At 37.1% G+C, this 24,185-nt stretch overlaps 1 pseudogene; it reads right to left on the bottom strand.

Annotated features, from left to right (window-relative positions):
* Window positions 1–22,058: 22,058 nt before the first annotated feature.
* On the bottom strand, window positions 22,059–23,427 carry LOC140523075 (alpha-enolase pseudogene; annotated as a pseudogene).
* Window positions 23,428–24,185: the final 758 nt, after the last annotated feature.

The raw sequence follows: 24,185 nt of genomic DNA on the forward strand, positions 1-24,185 counted from the left end.
CAAGGAGGGTACAACAAACTCAGTTAAGTATAGAAATACAACTAGCTCTATAGGCAATAGAAGTGGAATGTGGAAAGAAAAGGAGGGGAGACTGAAATGGAGGGAAGAAATAATAAGGGGGAAGGGAATGAAAAGGAGGGGAACTGAAAGAAGGGAGGGAGGACTGAAGGAGGTTGTGGGCAAAAATTAAAACTCTGTTGCAGAGTGGAAGGGAGAACTATAAGCATAAACAAGGACAAAGGAGATTAAGGAAAATACACAAATAGTAATCATAACTGTAAATGTTAATGGGATGAACTCTACCATAAAAAGGAGACGGATAGGAAAATGGATTAAAAACCATAATCCAACAATATGTTGTTTACAAGAAACACATATGAAAAGGTGTAATGCACCCAGGGTAAAACTAAAAGATTGGAGCAGAATTTATTGTGCTTCAACTGTTGGGAAAAAAAAAAAAAACAAAGGTGGCAATCCTAATCTCAGACAAATTAAAAGCAGAAAGAGATCTAATCAAAAGAGAAAAGGAAGGAAATTATATCCTCCTAAACGGCACAATAGACCACGAAGCAATTTCATACTGAACATATATGATTCAAGTGGTGTAACATTCAAATTCTTAGAGGAAAGTTAAGGGAGTTAACAGGAAGAAATAGAGAGCAAAACTCTATGAATGGGAGACCTCAGCCTCACCTTCTCTGAACTTGATAAACATAACCTCTAAATAAACAAGAAAGAAGGTAAGGAGGTGAATAGAAGTCTGGATAAGGTAGACATGATAGATCTCTGGAAGGAAAAATGAATGGCGACAGAAAGGAAAACTCTCAGGGGTACATGGCAAATTTACAAAAACTGACCGTGTACTGGGCCGCAAAAACCTCACAATCCAGTGGAGAAAGGCAGAGATAGTCAATGCATCCTTCTCAGATGATAATGCAATAAAACTTATATGTAATCAAAGATCATGAAACATAAACCAAAATTAATTTGAAACTAATCAGTCTAATCCTAAAGAATGAGTGGGTTAAACAACAAATTATAGAAACAATCAACAGCTTCATTCAAGAGAATGAAAATAATGAAACAACCTACCAAATTTTATGGGATACTGAAAAAGCAGTCCTTAGGGGAAGTTTTATATTTTTTAGTGCCTAGATGAATAAAATTGAGAAAGAGGAGATCAAGAAATTGGGCATGCAGCTGAAAAAAAAACTGAAAAAAGAATAAATTGAAAATTCCCAAGTAAATACCAAATTAGAAGTACATAAAACCAAAGGAGAGATTAAGAAAATTGAAGGTTTTTGGTAATTGAACTAATAAATAATAATAATAAATAATACTAGGAGTTGACTTTATGAAAAAAACAATAAAATTGATTAAACATTTTGGTTAAACAATTTGGTTTAAACAATTTGGTTAAAGAAAAGAGAGAAGAAAACCAAATTACCAACATCAGAAATGGAAAGGGTGAACTCACCTCCAATGAGGAGGAAATTAAAACAATAATAAGAGATTACTTCATCCAACTGTATGCCCATACATTTGGCAACCTAAATGAGATGCATGATTATTGTAAAAGACACAAATTGTCCAGACTAATAGAAGAGGAAGCTGAATACGTAAGTAACCCCACTTCAGAAAAAATAAATTGAACAAACCATCCATAAACTCCCTAGGAAAAAATCTCTAGGCCAGAGAAATTAACAAATGAATTCTATCAAGTGTTTAAAGAACAATTAATTTCAATAATATATAGACTATTTGGGAAATTTGGGGAAGAAAGATTCCTCCAAAATTCTTTTTACGATACAAGTATGTTATTGATACCTAAACCTGGAAAAACCAAAACAGAGAAGAAAATTTCTCTAATGAATATAGATGCAAAAGTTTGAAAAAGATTTTAGCAAAAAGAATACAGCACCTAATCAAGGGAAGAATACATTATGATGAGCTAGGATTTATACCAGGAATGCAGAGCTGGTTCAATATTAGGAAACCTCTTAACATTATTGGTCATATCAACAACAAAACTAACAGAAACCAAATTATTATCTCAATAGATGCAGAAAAAGCTTTTGACAAACTACAAAACTCATTCTTATTGAAAACATTGGAGAACATAGGAATAAATGGAAGATTCCATAAAATAATAGGTGGTATCTGCCTAAAACCTTCAGTAAGCATTATATGCAATGATAATAAGCTCCATTTCCAGTAAGATCAGGAGTGAAACAAGAATGTCCATTATCACCACTATTATTCAATATGGTACTAGAAATGTGAGCTGTAGCAAAAGGGAAGGAAAATAAGTTGCAGAAATTAGAATAAGCAAAGAAAAAACTAAATCATCATTCTTTGCAGATGAAGTGATGATGTACTTAGAGAATCTCAGAGAATCAAGTAAAAAAGTACTTGAAGTAATAAACAACTCTGGCAAAGTTGCGGGTTACAAATAAACCCACACAAATCTTCTGCATTTCTATATATTACTAACAAAGCCCAACAGCAAGACATAGAAAGAGAAATTAGATGCTATAAAATATTTGAGAGTGTACCTGCCAAAACAAACTCAGGGACTATGTGAACACAAGTACAAAACACTTTTCACGCAAATAAAGTCAGATCTAAGTAAGTGGAAAAACATCGGTTGCTCATAGGTGGGTCAAGTCAATATAATAAAAATGACAATTTTACGTAAATTAATTTACTTATTCAATGCCATACCAATCAAACCATGAGATAGTTATTTTGTTGGGGTAGAAAAAATACTATCAAAACTCATCTGGAAGAACCAAAGGTCCAGAATATCGAGGGTACTAATGAAAAGACATGCTAGGGAACGTGACCCAGCCCTGCCAGATCTCAAATTGTATTATAAAGAAGCCGTTATCAAAAACACTTGAAACTGGTTAAGAAACAGAAAGGCAGACCAGTGGAATAAGTTGAGTACTCAAGACGCAGTAGTCAATGAATATAGCAACCTACTGTTTGATAAACTCAAGGACTCCAGCTTCTGGGACAAGAACTTACTGTTCGACAAAAATTGCTTCAGAAAACTCCGTAACAGTATGGCTGAAACTAGGCACAGATCAATTCTTGATACCTAACACAAGAATAAAGTCCAAATGGATACATTATCTAGGTTTAAAGACTGATGCTATAAATCAATTAATGGAGTACAAGATAGTATATTTGCCACATTTATGGAGAAGGAAAGAATTGTTGACTAAACAAGAGATAGAAAACATTATGAAATGCAAAATGGATATTTGATTACATTAAATTGAAACCCAATGTGACCAAGATTAGAAGGGAAGCAGAAACTGGGAAAGTGTTTTTGCAACTAGTGTCTGTGATAAAGGCCTCACTTCTAAAATATGTAGATACCTGACTCAAATGTGCAAGAATACAAATCATTCCTCAACTGATAAATAGTCAAAGAATAGGAACAAGTAATTTTCAGAGGAAGAAATCAAAACTCTCTATAGTCATATGAAAAAATTCTCTAATTCAATATCGATTACCCAGATGCAAATCAAAACAACTCTGAGATACCACATCACACCTATCAGATTGGCTAACATGACCAAACAAGATGATGATAACTGTTGGAGAACATATGGGACAGTTGGAACACTAATTCATTGTTGGTGGAGCTGTGAGCTGATCCAGCCATTCTGGAGAGCAATTCGGAACTATGCCCAAAGTTCTACAAAAATGCACATACCCTCTGACCCAGCAATACTGCTTCTAGAACTATATCCCCAAGAGATCATAGAAATGTGAAAGGGTCCCACACATTTAAAAGTATACCTGCGATCTTTGTGGTGTCCAAATACTGGAAATCAAGGGGATGCCCATCAATTGGGGAATGGCTGAATATGGAATACTATAGTGCTGTAAGAAATATGAGACCTCAAAAGACTTATATGAACTGATAGAGAATCAGGAGACCTTTATATACAGCAATTACCACAGTTTGCGAGGATTTTTTTTCTGGTAGACTTGGGACTTTATTGCAGTGCAAGGACTTAAAAAATTCCCAGTGGACTCTTAAGGCAAAATGCCTTCCACATCCAGAGAAAGAACTATGGAATCGATCACAGAATGTAGCAGATCATTTTCTTTCGTATTACGTTTTACTTTCTTTTATGATTTCTCCCATTCATTTTAGTTTTTGTAAGCAACATGACTAAAGTGAAAAGTATTTAATAGAAATGTATGTATAGAACCTATATACAATTGTATGCAGTCTTGAGGAGGGTGGGGGGATGGAGAGGGAAAATCTAAGTTAAATCGAAGTGATTGTACAACACTGAAAACAAATAAAATGTAATTAAAAAAAAAAAAACTTGTTCATCATCAGTAGTAAAATACAGCTGAGTTTAGTACCTAGTTGGCAAAGTCAACTAATTAAAATAGTAAGCTGGCATATGACATCACTTCTCACTGGCTTCCGCAACACAACTTTCTCCTTTTCCTTCAATCAAGGGTAGCTACCTCAGTAGGGGATTCTTTATGTCCCAGGTCCTGGATTTTAAAAAGTGAGTGCATGAAAAAATGGCCCTATTGGAAGATGGATCTATCTATGGATCTTTACTTTAACATCTGTCTGCTTTTGCTGACTGTTTTTTGCACCACTCCTCGAACAGTTGCCTGCGACACTTTTCCAATGAACTCTGTTCCACATCTCAGTCTGATCTCATCTTACTCACTGATGCTCCTGGCCCAGATTATAGCCATATCGTTCAGATATGACTGTTGCCCTATAGCTCTGTGGAAGTTCCCAGTCTTAATAGTCAATAACCTATATCCTACCCTGTTTCTGTGATGAATGCAATTATAGCCAGTAATTCCCAATGGCACAAAGAGGAAGAAAAATTGCATAATCCTCTTCCAATTATGTGGATTCATTCTAGAAAGATTATACATTTTGTGTACTCCTGATATTTTCTTGGTCAACAATGGGAGAGGAGAATATTATGATTTTAATAATCTTCCTTGTATTCCCCAAATCACCATGGCTCTGAAATCCTGAATAAGTAATATTTTGATGAGAGAAATGATGAGAACATACAGTGAGGACTTACTAATTGTATCGTTATGCTAATGTATATGTTACATATATAAATATCTGTATGTACAAATATACAATATACATACAAAAATCACAAATTGAAATAGTGAAATACAATAACATTTAGGTAAAAGTCAATGAAGAAGAAAACAGAAAAAAATATTTGATGACATAAAAATTTTGAAAACTTGGTCACAAATAGGAAAATGGATGATGAATTATAATAACAGAACATAATCCTACCATAATGTTGTATGATGTGTGGTAAGAGAGGAGAGAGGAATCCAAAGTGTTCCTTAGATAAAAAAAAGAATAGCTAGTAACTCTTGCGTTGCTTCGTGACATAAGGTACCTGGAGGATGTCTCATTTGTCTGTTTTGTTGCACCAACCTAGATGATGACCTGGGAACTTTAATATATGATAGCCCTTCTCTACATGTAGTCCCAGCTACCTTTTTAACACAGCCCCTCAGAGATCAAACTTAAATAATTTTCTTTACAAATGCAAGAGCTATATATGTTTGCTAGGCCTTTGTAGTTTACATATATATATATATATATATATATGCATGATTTTTGTCTACATGTCAGACCTCTCAGGAAGACATGAAGAGAAATCTCTAGAATCTCTTCCTTCCACTCATTTTCAAGGTAGATTTTCATTCCTGGCAAAGATTGGGGTCATGAGGCTGGCTGTTCTCCTTCTCTCAAAAAGCAGAATGCAAGAATAGAATTCTAACTATGCGTCCTTCTTAATGTTATGACTGAAGGGGAAATAATTTTTATGTTCAGTCTTTGCCCATACTTTCTGTCCTTTCAACGAGTAAGATTATCCCAAGTTGTATAGGCAAAGGCTTGACTCACTTCCCACCCAATGCCAATTATTTACACAAAGACCATCTCACATGATGTGATCTATTTATCAAAGCCAACAGCCAAAATACGTTAAAAAATTAGCCTTGCCACTGAGAGCAAGATATATCAGAGGGGACAGCCAGAGAGAGTCCTATGCATTGATTTCTTGGCAAATCTCTCTTTTCCTCTTCTGTCAGGGTCCTCTCCCTAAAGAAAGGCTAGAACTCCCCTCTCATGAATCCAGAATCCCAAAAATTCAGTGTCTCTTCTTTCACAAGTTTACTCCAAATCCACCCCTCATGCAGCCATGGGATATTAACTCTCTCCACTAATGAAGAGAACTTCATATAAATCAACTTCAGCCCCAGGTTGCACAAATTAATACACTAGAATGTAACAATAGTTAGATAGACTTAAAAGTAAGGAAGACCTGAGTTAAAATCCTACTTCTCATCAATTATTACATATATGACCGTGAAGAATGCAATTGACTTCTCTGTTCCTCAGTTTCCTCATTAATAAAATAAATTGGTTGACCTAAATGCACTTTGAAATTCGTTCTAATTTTAAGCTGAGTTCCTAATTCTACATCTCCTGACTCAATTAATTCTATAAATTTCTCTACCTCCTTATCAATAACATAGACACACTTGGAAAATCATTACCATCAAGCCTTCTCTCCTAATTGATGATCCTCTACCTGGGGCCATTATTTCATTAGAGACTCAGCCATTCTCACTTCATTTCCAGTTCCATTAACTTTCCAGACTTCTTCCCGTTCTAACTAGTCATCTTATCCTCCTCACAGATACCCTCTGACCACTTCCAATTTTGCTTTGTATGTTGCTTTCCTACATTAGAATGTAAACTTATGGGTTTGTTTTGCTTCCTCAGCACTCAGCATAGTTTGTGGTAAATAATACGTGCTTAATAAGCATTTTATCTATCTATCTATCTGTCTGTCCGTTTATCTTATTAAATTTCTAATTGGCAGATTGTGGCTTAATAAAGGGAAAACATCTGAACTAAAGCCATATAAAATTGTAATGAATGGAATGACTTAGGAAACACAGTCCTTAATCACTGAAGGTCTTTAATTGGAAATCAAATGATCATTTCCGGGGATATTTCAGATGAGATCCTTTGTAAGGTTTAGTTAGAGCAATTTAAACTTTGGGGTTCCTTTTGATTCTGACATTAGGTTCCTTTGTGATACAGCTATTGGCTACCACATACACATTACCTGGGAAGTATAGTCTGATTTTACCACTCCAGTCTCCCTCAGTCATTGATCCTTCCCTTCCTTCCATAGTGCAGAGAATGATTCCTAAGCAAGGAAGGTATTCGTCTTATTCAGCTCTCTCAAGTCACAGAACTATAAAACTGGAAAGGATGACAAAGATCCTCTTTATCAATCATTACTTAAAGATGAATCCTGAAATGGTGAATCTTACTTTAAGCACATGTTTATACAGAGTGGTATCATGACTTCATGACCAGAAAGCTGAGACCTTCTTGTGTCTTCCTTGCCTTTATTTTTATCCCTATATTTTAACACAACAGGGAAACTAGGTAGCACAGTGGGTATAGAATGTTGGTTCCAGATTCAGGAATACTCGTTTCTCCTGTTTGTCTCAGTTGGCTCCTCTGTAAAAAGAACTGGAAAACCACTCTAGTATCTGTGCCAAGAAAAGCCTAAATGGAATCACAAAGATTCAAACATGATTGGACAACAAAATAACAATTGCAAGACATTTTAGTACTACGCCTAAACCATGAAAAATGTTTAAGAGATGCTTTCCTTATTTATCTCTCTGTCTACCTATATCTGTTCTTCCTTCTTTCCTTACTTCCTTCTTTCCATCTTTCCTTCCTTCCTTCCTTTCTCCATTCCTTCCTTTTCTTTCCTATCTTCTTTCCTTTCCTTTCTTTTTTTCTTTCTTCTTCCATAAAATAATAACAGCAAATCCAAGAAATACAATAGTCCACTGCCAAAGGAATAATTAACATAAATAATTTCAAGCCTACAATAGACCGGTGGTATAGCGTAAGAATGAGGACAGAGAGAAGAGATTTTGTGCAGGTTGCTTTTGCCACATCTAAAATCACACAATATAGATGACTGATTACCTCCTCTTCTCGCCCATAGTGCAGGTCCTAGGTGATAATGTTAACAAAACTGCCTAATCAAGACTGTGTTGCTCCTGGTCCTTATCTGGGAAAAAAAACAAACAAACAAAAAAAAAAAACAACTTTTGGTTATGCAATTGGTTCTGTCAGCACTGACCAAGTTCATTGATTTAGGAATGTTTTCTTCAGTAATTGAAATGGAAATAAAGAGCAACCTGAAATAATCACATGTGAAAATTTCTATAGGTTATCTGAACCATTTCCTTCTTGGCTCTTATGAACAATTTGAGCAGAACAGAAAATTTTCTCTTCTGAATTCTGAGTATGCCAGTACAAGATATTTAAGCTCTTGATTTCTGCCGTGTATTCTGAGATGACTTGGTGGAGTAATTGCTGTGGCAACACCTGATAACCAAAGGAAGGTCAAGGCACATCATCTTGAATATTATTTCAGACAGCTCTTCATCACTCACAATTGAATAATTCTCACAACAGCACATCTGCTGTCCAAGTTGAGATTGAATTTGTTCTACTTCCTTCCTGGGGAGTATGTGGTGTGGACTTAGGGAGGGAATGAGATGTGGACATACAGACATAAGGAGAGACAAACAAATAGAGACAGAGGGGAAAAGGGAGGTATCGAGATAGAAAAAAAAATCACAGACATGAAGACATATACATAGAAGAAATGTCAGAATGTTATTAATAAAAAGATATTTGTCATAATTGCAGAAAGCACCATGCTAAGATGATGATGACAGTGATGGTGATGATGATAAATAGCTAAATTTATGTAGTGTTCACTATGTGTCAGCACTGTGCTAAGCACTTTATAAGTATCTAATTTCTTCTTGGGATATAGGTGCTATTATTACTTGCATTTTACTGATGTTGAAATTAAGACAATCAGGGATTAAGTGCCTTGTCTAGGGTCACACAGCTAGTAAATTTCTGAGGCTGAATTTGAACACAGGTCTTTCTCACTCCAGGCCCAATGTTCTATCAACTGTATCACATGGCTGTCCATAGGCAACATTTAAATAGCACTTATTTTGTGCCAGAAGCTATGCTAAGTGCTTTGCAGATTTTACCATTTTTTTTGCTTCTCATCTGAACCCTTACAGGTTGGAACTATTATTATTTTCATTTTACAGGTAAGGAAACTGAGGCTGAGGAAACTGAGGCAGAGAAAGGTCAAGTGACTTGCCCAGGATTGCACAAAAGTTACCTGTTTTGATTTGACCTCAGATTTGACCTCAGGTCTTTCTAATTCCATGTCCAGGAAGATTTCACATAAAGATAGCTTCAAAGAAGAGGACCACAGCCAAGATGTCAGAGTGGAAGTGTGGACCTGCTGAAGCTTCCCCCCATATCCCTCAAAAAACCTGTAAAAATGGCTCTGAACAAATTCTAGAGCAGCAGAAGCCATAAAATAACAGACTGAAGCAAACTTCCACCCCAAGACAATCTGGAAGTTTGATAGGAAGGACCTATTACATCAAGCTGGGAGCAGAGTGCAGTTTGACATGGCCCACCTGGCATGGACTGAGTGTGACTAGGCCTTAGGGGATTGAATCACTTGCAGTTGCTGTGGATGCCAAACTGCTCAACCAACAAACATTAAAACAGCTTCAAAGATCAGTGGGAAGGGACTCCCACCTGGGTGAGAGGGGAGTATGGTCCATCCACATCCCCAGCACCAGTCCAGGCCTTACCCTAGCCTCAACCCCAGCCCCAACCCCAGAGCAGCTGCAGCAACTGATGAAGCAGAGGCTGCTTCAGGAGATCTCCACTTAACAAAGATCAAATTGAGTCAAGTAATTGGTGGGGAAAAGGAGTTAAGTGGGGGAAAGAAACAGACTATAGATTCAAACTTTCTCATTGAAGATATATTCGCTTACATCATTTATGATTAGCAAGGTCAAAATATACATCCAGAAAAAGACAACAAAACCAAAGTTCCTACAGTTGAGGACCCGAAGAAAGATATAAATTGGTGTCAGATCATGGAAGAGCTCAAAAAGGAGTTTGAAAACCAAGTAAGAAAAGTACAGGAAAAATTGGGAAGAGAAATTAGAGTGATACGAGAAAATCAAGAAAAAAATATTCAACAACTTGCTAAAGGAAACCCAAAACACGCTGAAGAAAATGGCACATTTAAAACTAGACTAACACAAATGGCAAAAGAGGTCCAAAAAGCCAGTGAGGAGAAGAGGGCCTTAAAGAGCAGAATGAGTCAAATGAAAAAAGCAGTCAAAAAGTTCACTGAAGAAAATAATTCCTTAAAAATTTAGAATGGAGCAAATGGAAGCTAATGACTTTATGAGAAATCAAGAAATAATGAAACACAAACTAAAGTGTAAAAAAAAAATAGAAGAAAATGTGAAGTATCTCACTGGAAAAACAAATGACCCAGAAAGTGGATCCAGGAGAGAGAATGTAAAAAGTATTCGACTGTCTGAAAGCCATGATCAAAAAAAGAGCTGAGACATCATTTTTCAAGAAATTATGAAGGAAAACTGTCCTGATATTTTATAATCAGAGGTTAAAATAGAAATGGAAAGAGTCCATCAATACCTCCTAAAGAGATCCCAAAAGGAAAACTTCAAGGAATCTTGTAGCCAAACTCTAGAGGTTCCAGGTCAAGGAGAAAATATTACAAGCAACCAGAAAGAAATAATTCAAGTACTATGGAATCTCAATCAGGATAACACAGGATTTAGCACTTTCTATAATAAGGGATCAGAAGGCTGGGGATATGATATTCTAGAGGTAAAAGGAGCTAGGATTGAAACCAAGAGTCACCTGTTCAAAGAAAGTGAGTATAATACTTCAAGGGGGAAAAAATCAAGCTTCAATGAAAGAGAGTATTTCCAAGCATTCTTATTGAAAAGATCAGAGCTGAAGAGAAAATTTTACTCTCAAATGACAGAATCAAGAGATGGATGAAAAGATAAAGAGGAAAGAGAAACTGTAAGAGATTTATTAATGTTGAACTATTTACATTCCTAGATGGAAAAATAATACTTGTAATTCTGGATATATACATATACAGACATATGCATATACACACATATATGTATATACATGTATTTATGTGTACGTGTGTGCATTTGTGTGTGTATACATATATATATATACATACATACATACATGCCCTGTTCCCTCATTTTATATATATGTATATACATATATAGAGAGAAAGAAAATGAGTATATATATAGAGAGAGACAGACAGACAGACAGAGAGACAGAGACAGAGAGAGCAGAGACAGAGAGACAGAGAGAGACAGGGAGAGAGACAGGGAGAGAAATGGAGGGAGAGACACACAGAGAAAGGGACAGAGAGACAGAGAGAGAGAAGGTGCAGGGTGATTTAAATATGCAAGAATGATATCTACAAAAGAAAATTAATGATTGAGATGAATGTAGTAACAGGAAGAGAAGAGGAGAGGTAGAATAAACTAAGTCATCTCACATAAAAGAGGCAATAAAAAAACTTTTACAAGAGAGGGGAAGAAGGGGAAGGTGAGAGGTAATTAGTGGATTTGGTTTCAGGATGGAATAACATACACACTCAATTGGGTGTGGAAGTCTCTCTTACCCTTCAAGAAAACAGTAGGGGAAAAGGTATAAGAGAGGGAGGATAATAGAAGGGAAGGCAGATTGAGGGAAGGAGTAATTGAAAGCAAACACTTTGCTTGAATGACAGGTCAAAGGAGAATACTGAACAAATGGAGGGTGGGACAGGATAGAGGAAAATATAGTTAGTCTTTCACAACATCACGATTATGGAAGTGTTTTGCTTGACCAGTCATATAAAACTTTTATTCAATTTCTTGCCTTCTCAAGAGAATGTTCTGCTGCTACTGTTGTTATGTTCATCTTTTCTTTTCAAAGACCATGATGTCAGAGAAATGATAACATTACTTGCAATTGACTTTGCTTTGAGTGAGGGAATACTGTGCAACGTCACTGGCCTCATGTTTTCCTCCTATAACATCTGGATTCAGTGACAAGATATTCATCAGGATGACTGGAGATGGCCCAGAATGCAATGGGAGACTTTGACATTTTTAGACTAAGTCTTTCTCAATATTCTCTTAGAGAGAGATAATGCCTGTTCAGTGAATAGGCATCTTTAAGAATTAGTCAAGGACAGGGGTGGAGCCAAGATGGCGGAGCAGAAAGATGGACCTGCTGTAGCTCTCCTCCTAATTAACTATAAAATACCTGTAAAAATGATTCTAAACAAATTCTAGAAGAGTAGAGGCCACAAAATGACAGAGTGAAAGATATTTCTAGCCTAAGGCAGACTGAAAGGGCAAGAAGAAAGGTCTATTGCACCAGGCACTGAGGAGAGTGCAGCACATGGAGTGTGCCCACCATTGGCCATGGGGGTTGGGGGGGCATGCATAGGACTGAAGCAGGCTTCATGGCATAGAATCACAGGCAGTAGTTGGGCTTCCAAGATTTCTCCACCCACAAACAACAAAGACAGTTTCAAAGATCAGTGAGAAAGCTCTTTCATCTGAGTGAGAAGGGAGCAGTGTCCTACCATAGCCCTGGGTCCAGGCCTCAGCAGAGTCCATTTTTTGTAGCCCTCAGCCTAAAGATACTTGAGAGAATTGAGTGGCCAATCTGAGTTTTAGTCCTGAGTGGTGGTCGTGGGGTGAGGAGGAGCACTGACTGGTGGAGCTGGTGGAGGCTCTGGAGAGGGAATCCTACCCACAGGTCCTGGGCACAAGAGTGCTTGTAATTGCTCCCAGACCACAGCTTATTCCAGGAGAGGAATAAACTCCTCTCCCTTGATGGTGCCACCTTGGAGGAACTGAGATTTTACAGGTGGCATTTTACAAAGGAATCAAAAGCCAAGTAACTACCTGAAAAATGTCCAAAAAAGGGGAAAAGTAAGACTATAGAAGGTTACTTTCTTGGTGAACAGGTATCTCCTTCCATCCTTTCAGATGAGGAAGAACAATGTGTACCATCAGAGGAAGATATAAAGTCAAGACTCTGCATCCAAAAAATACAAAAAAATATGAAATGGTCTCAGGCTATGGAAGAGCTCAAAAAGGATTTTGAAAATCAAGTAAGAGAGGTGGAGGAACAATTGGGAAGAGAAATGAGAGCAATGCAAGAAAATCATGAAAAACAAGCCAACAGCCTCCAAAAGGAAACTCAAAAATGCTGAAGGAAAGAATACCTTTTAAAACAGAATAACCCAAATAACAAAAGAGGTCCAAAAAGCCAATGAGGAGAAGAATGGTTTAAAAAGAAGAATTAGTCAAATGGCAAAAGAGGTTCCAAAGCTCACTGAAGAAAACAGTTGTTTAAAAATTAGAGTGGAACAGATGGAGGCTAATGACTTTATGACAAACCAAGAAATCACAAAACAAAACCAAAGGAATGAAAAAATAGAAGAAAATGTGAAATATTTCAATGGAAAAACAACTGACCTTCAAAATAGATCCAGGAGAGACAATTTAAAAATTATGGGACTACCTGAAAGCCATGCTTAAAAGAAAGAGCTTGGATATCATTTTTCATGAAATTATCAAGGAAAACTACCCTGATATTCTAGAAACAGAGGGTAAAATAAGTATTGATAGATACCATTAGTCACCTCCTGAAAGAGATACCAAAAGAAAAACTCTTAGAGTTCTCAAGTCAACGAGAAAATTCAAGCAGCTAGAAAGAAAAAAATTCAAGTTCTGTGGAAATACAATCAGAATAACACAAGATGTAGCAGTTTCTACATTAAGGGATCAAAGTACTTGGAAGTCAAAGGAACTATGTGGAGAGTCAGAGTTATCCTGAAGCAGGGTGAGGTCATCCAGAGTGTGAGAAAGGGGATTGGCACAGCCTTCCCCTCCCGGGCTTCTTCATGTTTTCTTACTGTTTATTTTTTGAGGACAGTTGCAGCGTTATCTAGGAAAGGACTTGTACATTCTGCGGCTTGGAATCACGGAACCTGGAAGAATCTTTTGTCTGGAGACTAACTTTCCCCTGGGAACTATTGAATTCACATGAGATTTATTGATATATTTGACTATATGAAGTCTTGCTGAGCTACAATAAGCTAGTCATGTACAGATTGTACAGGCTCACATAGCCCCCATTGCTGTTATCTCTTTCTTTTCAACCACCACTGTTCCTCTCATCAGCCAGTTACTGGCAGAACTAGGATTAAAACCAAGAATCATCTACCCAGCAGAATGGCATGTAATAGTTCAGGGGGAAAATGATCATTCAATGAAACAGAGAACTTTCAAGTATTTTTCATGAAAAGACCAGAACTGAATAGAAAATTTGACCTTCAAACACAAGAATCAAAAGAAGCATGAAAAGGTAAACAAGAAAGAGGAAATCATAAGGGACTTGCTAAATTTGAACTGCTTGCATTCCTACATGGAACGATATTTGTAACTCTAGAAAATTTTTCTGATATTTGTGTAGTTGGAAGGATTAGATAGATAGATAGATAGATAGATAGATAGATAGATAGATAGAGAGAGAGAGAGAGAGAGAGAGAGACAGACAGACAGACAGACAGAGACAGAGAGAGATAGAGAGAGAGACAGAGAGACAGAGAGAGACAGAGACAGAGAGACAGAGACAGAGACAGAGAGACAGAGACAGACAGAGACAGAAAGACAGAGACAGAAGGCACAAGGTAAGTTGAATATTAAGGGATGATATCTAAAAAAATAAAATTAAGGTATAAGAGAAGAAAATATTGGGAAGAGAAGGGGAGAAATAGAATGGGACCAATTCTCATAAAAGATGCAAGAAAAAGCTTTATCAATGGAGGGGAAAAGGAGGAGATGAAAGGGAAAAAGTGAAGGTTACTCTCATCACATTTAACTTAAGGAGGGAATAACATGCACACTCAATTTCGGTATGAAAATATATCTTATACTACAGAAAAGTAGGGGAGAAGGGGAGAATTGAGGTGTGGAGGGATGATAGAAGGGAGGGGAAATGGGAGGAAGAAGTAATTAGAAACACTTTGGGGGAGGGATGAAGTCAAAAGAGAGAATCGAATAAATGGGGGCAAGATAAAATAGATGGAAATATAGTTAGTCTTTCATAACATGGCTATTATGGAATTCTTTTGTACGACTACACATCTATGGCCTGTATTTCATTGCTTCCCTTCTCAGTGGGGATAGGAGGGAGGAAGGGAGAGATATTACAACTCAAAGTTGTAGGAACGAATTTTGAGAATTGCTTTTACATGCAACAGGGAAATACGTAATACAGATAATGGGGTATAGAAATCTATCTTTCCCTACAGGAAGCACGAAAAGATGGGGATAAAGGAATGGAGGAGTATGATAGAAGGGAGGACAGATTATAGGAAGGATTAATCAGAATGCATGGTGTCTTGGGGTGTGGGGAGGATAGAGATGGGGAGAAAATTTGGAAATCAAAATCTTGCTAAAATGAATGTTGAAAACTAAAAATAAATAAACTAATAAATAAAAAGAATTAGTCAGGAAATGCACCCTTAAATGAGCAAAAGAAAACTATAACTGTATCAGGCTGAGAGGGAAAATGCCATAGTTACTTTTGATAATCTCTGTAAGCCAAGCGGTTTCAGAAAACGGCCATTAAGTGGTGCTTGGGCAGGGACCTCTCGTTGTCCACTCTATAGGTTTCAGAGTGCACTGAGTTCAAGTTTTTGGGAAAGAAAGAAAGAAAGGGAGAAAGAGAGAAGGAAAGAAAGAGAGAGAGAATGAGAGAAATAAAGAGAGAGAGAGAAAGAAAAGAGGAAGGAAAGAAGCAAGAAAGAAAGAGGGAAGAAAGAAAAGAACGAAAGAAAGGAAGGAAAGAAGGAAGAAAGTCATTTATCCAGTAAACCTCAAGTTAACTGGGCAACCTCTGGCCATCCAAATTTACCTTTCTTTGGAGAGGGAAAAGAAGGGGAGAGGGAGGCAGAAGGCAGAGTATGAGCTGAGTTAGCCATCTACCTGGGTACGCATTTATGCAGCTCAGTCTCCTCACAGATTTTGTTCCTCCTTCGTTTTCGAAGAACCACAACATCAGACAAATTGTGACATGACTTTCATTTCACTTTGTTTTGAGTGACGGAGGGCTGTGCAAGATCAGTTTCTCCTCCTGAGCCTTCATGAGGGTGGGTGGAGATGGGGGAAGCGAGATAATGTGGAACTCAAAGTTTTAAAAATGTATGTTAGAGTTTGTTTATACATGCAACTAGGAAATAAGGTATATAAGAAATGGGGTATAGAAATCTCTCATACCCTACAGGAAAATAAAAGGGAAGGGGATGGGGCCTGATAGAAGAGAGGGCAGATTGGAGGAAAAGGTAATCACGATACACACTCTCCTGGTATGTGTGTAGGGGTAAGATGGGGAGAAAGTCTGAAATTCAAAATTTTGTGGAAGTTGATGTTGAAAACTGAAAAATATATATATGTATACATATATATATGTATGCATGTATATATATATATATATATATATATATATATATATATATATATATATATATATATATATTTACCTAAGAAAAAAAGATGGCTTCAAAGCCTGACAGAGACAGTGGAGTAGAACAGAAAAAAAAGGAAAAAAAAAACATATTTGGAATCAGAGGAGCTTGATCCAAATCTTGTTCTGCCTTTTACATCTGTGAAGCTTTGAGAAAATCAGTTAACCTCTGACATTAATAATATTTTTTCTCTTCTATTTGCAATGGGGTTCATACATAGAATATCTTAGATGGTGTCATCTGCCAGAAATGGCTGAGAAGGCTATTGCAGGATAAAGTTTATGACATAAAAGGGCATTGGAGATGGTTAAATATATGGAGACATTCAATAATTCTTCCTGGTGTCTCTACCACATACCCTAAGTATTGCGTGTGTATTTTTTTATGCTTTATAGCCAGAAATGGAGGCTGATTCAGTCTCAGGTAAGTTTTTTTACTTTATTTGCTTCGGTTTTCTCACTAGTTTTTCTCACTTGCTCTCTTGGAGGGTCTTGGTAACACCTTCAACCACAATAGCTAATGAAAGACAATGCTAGAAGTGGGTAGGCCTTGAGAACTTCTGCCTCCTGTTAATGTGGCAAATTTAAAAGGCCTCATTCAATGCGCCTTGAACTTCTTTTACATTTTAGTGAAGTCTTGTGAACTTTGAAATGTTAGGAGGTTGTTCCTGCATCCCAGCATCCCAGAGCATAAGTTTTTCTTTCACATATCCATCAAGGTGCAAAGGAACAAGGAGTAACCTTTGGAGTGACTAATGGGACTCAGGACATTGGGCACTGAGACACGAACTCATGTGACAGTCACACAGCATTTTCAACAGGAACTTGGTGGGAGCATTATTATGTAGAAATGAACCTAAGAAGTTGTTGCCATGATATTGGGGGAGAGAAGTGTATGTTTCAAATTTTGTTATTGTTATATCTTCAAAATAAATAGCATATTGTAAAGTATAATCATTGTTACATAGTTGAATGATTGCTACTCATTCTTCATAAAGGAGAGAAGACACAAGAGTAGGTAGAAATAATGGAAATAGAAAGTCACATAACGCTTAGAATACCCTAGAATGCTCAGTTCCAGATATAGTTCTTCTAGCTCTAGGAGAAGGGACTAAACAGCGTTTTCATATAAAAAGATGTGGAACTAAATGAACTTAAAATCCATTTCAAGTCCCAAATCTATGATTCTATGATCCTGGAGACAGAAAATCCACAACAGGTGACCATCCAGGTTTCACTTGACAAGTTTTAGGAAATAACAAACCATTAGCCTCTGAAGCAGATTATTGTCCTTTTTGTAACTTAAATTTGTGGGAAAAGTTTTATTTTATGAAACTGAAATTGAACTTTGTGCTTTCATCAATTCCTCCTGATTTTTCAAACTTAGGCTGAGATAAATTAATTCAATCTCTTCTTCTACATAGCAGTCTGTCCTACAAGTATTAGAATTGAGACACGAAGTCCTTCTGAACTTTCCTAATTTATTCAACTGATTCATGTATGACAAGAAGCCACAAAGTTTAATTGAAAGAGTATGGGATCTGGAATGAAATGACTTCAGTTTTGAATACGAACTTTGACTTAATTAGCTTTGTAATCTTATACAAATCAAGCAACCTTTCTGAGGTTCAATTTCCTCATGTGTAAAACCAGTGGATTTAGAGTAAATGGTATCTGAGGTCTCACCGAATTCTAAATTTATGACCTTTTTTTTTTTTTTTTACTTAATGAATGTTTATTGATTGATTGACTGATTGATCATTGGCTTGAATATTTCCAAGGAGGGCAAATCCAATTCTGTACATTCTAAGACATCCCAGTACATTTCTTTTAATGTGAGAGAATAAATTACTTTTAATTAAAATATATGTAGGAAAATCACTGTGTCAATTATAATTCAGTGATATGAATTAGTTAAAACCGTTCCCCTTGGGATCTAGTTCTGCTTATCTTGCTTTACTTTCAGTTGCAAGTTTTTTTAAATTCATTTTCGTTGCTCACAATCACTTTCATATAACTGAGTTTTTTTCCCTCCTTCCCCCCACCTAGCCCCTTACTCCCTGATATGGCATACAATTCTACATAGGTGCTACATATACAGTCCCACTAAATACACCCTCACCTTAGTCATGTTACAAATAAAATTAAAATGATTGGAATAAAACATATAACAAACCAAAACGTAATACAAAAGAAAATGATCTGCTACTTTCTGCGATTGAATTCCACAGTTCTTTCTCCAGACGTGGAAGACATTTTGCCTTAAAAGACCACTTGGAAATTTTAAGTCCTTACATTGCAGTGAAGTTCTAAATCTACTGGAAAAATGCTAGCACTCTGTGGTTGTTACTGCGTGCAAAGTTCTCCTGGTTCTGCTGCTTTCACTCAGCATCAAAGCATATAAGCATTTCCAGGCCTCTCTGAAGGCTTCCTGCTCATCCTTTCTTGTAGCACAATACTGTTCCATTACTTTCATATAGCACAATTTATTCATCCCTTCCCCAATTGATGGGCATCCCCTTGAATTCCAGTTTTTGACCACCACAAAGAGCACTTCTATAAATATTTTTTTGTACATGAGGGACCCTATCCATTTTTATGATCTCTTGGGGATACAGTCCTAGAAGGGATATTATTGAGTGAAAGAGTATGCCCTTTTTGGTAGCCCTTTGGGAAGAGTTCCAAATTGTTATCCAGAAGAGGTGGATCAGTTCACAGCTCCACCAACAGTGAATCAGTCTTACAACTCTCCCACATCTTCTCCAACAATTATAATGTTCCTGTTTGTCATGTTAGGCAATCTAATAGGTGTAATGTGGTATTTCAGAGTTGTTTTGATTTGCATCTCTCTAATCAATAGTGATTTAAAACATTTTTATAAGATTATAGATATCTTTAATTTCTTCCTCTGAAAACTGCCTGTTCATATCATTTGGCCATTTATAAATTGGCGAATGACTTGTGTTCTTGAACATTTGACTCAGTTCTCTAAATATTTTAGAAATGAGACCTTTATCACAGAAACTCCTTGCAAAAATTCTTTCCCAGTTTTCTGCTTCCTTCCTAATCTTGGTTCTATTGGATTTGGTTGTGCAAAAACTTTTCAGTTTAATGTAATCAAAATTATCCATTTTGCACTTCATAAAGTTTTCTATCTATTCTTTATGCAAAAATTCTTTCCTTCTCCATAAATCTGATAAATGTACTATTCCTTGCTCAACTAATTTCTTTATAGTGTCAATCTTTATACCTACATCATGTACCCATTTAGGCTTTACTCTTGTGTACGGTGTCAGGCATTGGTCTATGCCTAGCTTCCACCACACTGTTGTCCAGTTTTCACAGCAATTTTTGTCGAAGAGTGACTTCTTATCTCAGAAGCTAGGGTCCTTGGGTTTATCAACAGTAGATTGCTATATTCATTGCATATTGTGTCTTGAGTAAATTACCTATGTCACTGGTCTACCCTTCTTTTTCTTAGTCAGTACAAAGTGGTTTTAATAATTGCTGCTTTATAATACAATTTGAGATATGGTAGAGCTAGGCCACCTTCCCTAGCATTACTTTTCGTTAGTTCCCATGATTTTCTGGACATTTTATTCTTCCAGATGAATTTTGATATTATTTTTTCTAGCTCTGTATAATAATTATCTGAGAGTTTGATTGTTACAGCATTGAAGAAGTAAATTAATTTATGTAGAATTGCCATTTTCATTATATTAGCTCAGCCTACCAGCGAGCAACTGATGGTATTCCACTTACTTAGATCTGACTTTATTTGTAGGAAATGTATTTTGTAATTTTGTTCAGAGAGTCCCTAGATTTGTTTTGGCAGGTAGACTCCTAAATATGTTGTAGTGCCAACTCTAGCGTCAAATGGGATTTTTCTTTCTATTTCTTGCTGTTGGGCTTCCTTAATAAATATATAGAAATGCAGGAGATTTGTGTGGGTTTATTTTTTAACCTGCAAATTTGCCAAAGTTGTTTATTATTTCAGGTAGATTTTTACGTGTATCGCTGGGATTCTCTAAGTATATCATCATATCATCTGCAAGGAGTGCTAATTTAGTTTCTTCTTCTCTTATTCTAATTCTTTCAGTTTCTTTTTCTTCTCTTATTACTACAGCTAATGTTTCTACTTCCCTATTGAATAACAGTGATGATAATGGAAATCCTTCTTTCACCCCTGATCTTATTGGAAATGCATCTAGTTTATCTCCATTGCATGTAATGCTCCCGGAAAGTTTTAGGTAGATACTGCTTATTGTTTTAAGGGAAGTTCTCTTTATTCCTGTGCTTTCTGGGGATTTTTTTTTTTTACATTTTTTTTTTTTATTTTGTAATGTTTAACAATCACTGCCATACAATTGCGATTTTATCCCTCCCCACCTACTCCCCACTACCCCCCTCCCTCCCCACGACTGCATACAATTCTGTATAGATTCTGCATATACTTTCCTATTGAGTATATTTTCACTATAGTCATGCTATGTAGTCAGACTAAGATAAATGAAAGAAATCGTATAACAAATCAGAACATGATACACAAACACATACACATACACAAACATGATCTGCTACAATATGTGAGTGACTTCCATATTTCTCTCTCTGAGTGTGGCAGGCATTTTGCCTTGAGATCCTCCATTGGGGTTTTTTTTTTTTGGTAAGAAGTTCTTGTGTTATTACAAAAATCTAAGTCTACCAGAAAAAACTCTCACACACTGTGGTCGTTGCTGTGCATAAAGTTCTCCTGGTTCTGCTCCTTTCACTCAGCATCAGGTCATATAAGTCCTTCCAGGCCTCTCTGAAGTCTTCTTGTTCATCATTTCTTATGGCACAATAGTACTCCATTACATTCATATACCATAATTTATTCAGCCATTCCCCAATTGATGGACATCCCCTTGACTTCCAGTTTTTGGCAACTACATAGAGTGCTGCTATAAATATTTTTGTACATGTGGGACCCTTTCCCATTTTTATGATCCCTTGGGGATATAGTCCTAGAAGCGATATTGCTGGGTCAAAGGGCATGCACATTTTTGTAGCCCTTTGGGCATGGTTCCAAATTGCTCTCCAGAATGGTTGGATGCACTCGCAGCTCCACCAACAATGAATTAGTGTTCCAACTTTCCCACATCCTCTCCAGCATTTATCATTTTCTTATTCTGTCATGTTTGCCAATCTTATAGGTGTGATGTGGTACCTCAGAGTTGTTTTTATTTGCATCTCTCTAACCAATAGTGATTTAGAGCATTTTTTCATATGATTATAGATAGCTTTAATTTCTTCCTCTGAAAATTGCCTGTTCTGACAGGGAGTAAGATGATCAGGTAGTCTCCAGTATAATACAGTTCTAACAAAGCAGTGAGAACATCACAGAAATATTGAAGGGAGAGGAAAGTTAAGCAGCAGAGGCTCCTGCCCCCAAAACAAGACTGGTCTAGTACTTTCCCATTTTTAAGACAGGAGCAGACTTCTATAGAGGTGACCGGAGCCTATGAGCTCTTAGGCCTCCTAGCCACAGAGCTTCCTTGGCCCTAGAGTTTCTGAAGTTCCTTCCAGCAAATTTACCCTTGCTGCCAAGCTCTTCCTCAATTCTGAGAAGCTGGTTATACTTGCCAGACGCTCAGATCAGCAGGGGGCACCAGTCTTGATCTGCCCAGTACAGAGACCCACCACCAGTTCTGCAATGAAGGTATCTTCAGTCTTCCCAGAACGATGGGAAATCATTACTTCCCACCCACTGAATTGGGCCAGCTTGCATGCCTGGAGAGATTCAGTCACAAAGCCAATCTAGTTCACTTTAAGTAGGAGGCAATTGCAGGCCTTCTCATTCACAGCCTTTTCAATTTGCTTGGGATAGGTCACTGTGAGATCATCTCCTACCATCTGGATGCTGCAGTAGCAGTAAAATTTTTCCAAGCTTCCCAATCATCCTGGTCAAAGGGATCTTCAATAGACACCACTGGATAATCCTTGATGAAGCTCTTGTAGAGGTCCCCAAGCTCAGAAGGGGAGATGTATCTGCTGGAATCATCAGGAGACTTGAAGTCTGTCATATTTCCCAGATCAGAAGAATTCAGAGGCAGCAACATCCATGCAAATTACGACCTTATCAGAATAGCCAGCCTTCCCAATAGCATCCTTTAGCAGATCTAGACCTTCTTTATTCTCCAGGATTTTAGGAGAAAAGCCACCCTCATCCCCTATGTTGGTGGCATCTTGTCCATATTTCTAATAAATCTCATTTTTCAAGTTGTGTTAGACCTCATCTCCAATGTACATGGCCTCCTTAAAGTTTGCTGCTCTAACAAGGAGGATCATGAACTTCTGCATGGCCAACTTATTACCAGCATGGGAGCCACTGTTCATCACGTTGAAGGTTGGAATGGGCAGGATGACTTCATTGTTGCCTGCAAGGTTAGCAGTGTGAAGGTAGAGGGAGACACCTTTCTCAGCATCTCTGGCCTTACAAACAGCCAGAGATACTCCCAAAATGGCATTTGTACCAAATTTAGATTTATTTTCAGTGTCATCCATATCTATCATCAATTTGTAAATCTTCTCTTGCTCCACAACATTCAATTTCTTGCTAATCAGGGTCGAGGCAACAGTTTTATTGATGTGCTCAACTGCTTTTAGGCACTTTTCCCCATGTAGCAGGTCTTATCATTGTCTCAGAGGTCCAGGGCTTCATGGATACCAGTAGAAGCACCACTGGGCACAGCAGCTTGGAACTGACCTTTTTCAGTGTAGAGATCAACTTTAACAGTAGGGTTTCCATGAGAGTCAAAGATCTCTCTTGCCTGGATCTTGTAAATAGACATGTTGAGTTTCTGGATGGGGCTTCCTCCACTGAGCTTAGAGAACAGAGGCCGAGAATAGTTCTGGAGTTTGGTAACAGTATTATTCGGTGATTTTAGTTTGGTATCACTTTCAGGAGGTGAATGGCGGATTCTCTAGATGACTACTTTGTCCTCTGAGTTTAGGATTTCTGGGAAGTTTTCCTTGATGAATTCTTGGAAGAAATTTTCCAGACTCTTTTTTCATCATGGCTTTCTGGTGGGTCAACAATTCTGAAATTTTCTTTCCTGGATCTTTTTTCAGGGTTAGTTGTTTTTCAAATTAGATATTTTACATTTTCTTCTATATTTTCATTCTTTAGTTTTGGTTTGACTGATTCTTGGGCTCGTACAGTAATTAACTTCTCCTTGTCCAATTCTAATTTTTATCAAATTGTATTCTTCCATTAATTTTTGTATCTCCTTTTTCATTTGTCCAGTTTTCCTTATTAAAGATCTGTTCTCATCAGTGAGTTCTTTTTTCATACTTTTAAAATCTTTGGCAGGGTTTTGTTCTATATCCTTCTTCAGTTCTTCCAAGAATGCTCTTTGTGCATGTGACCAGTTCATAGTCTCTTCTGAAATTTCAGATGGGAGTGCAGTCTGAATAATGAGCTCTTTGATAGTTTCATTTTGGTCCTTGTCCCAATGGAAAGATTCTAAGGTCTTTTCCTTCCTGCTTTGCTTCTGACTCATGATGATGACGCCTTGGATATTTTGTCCTCAGGGTTCTTTCAGGTAGAAGCTAAAAACTTGCTGCT

The sequence above is a fragment of the Notamacropus eugenii genome, chromosome 2 (assembly GCF_028372415.1).
Source record: "Notamacropus eugenii isolate mMacEug1 chromosome 2, mMacEug1.pri_v2, whole genome shotgun sequence".
In the NCBI taxonomy this organism is placed as follows: Eukaryota; Metazoa; Chordata; class Mammalia; order Diprotodontia; family Macropodidae; genus Notamacropus; species Notamacropus eugenii.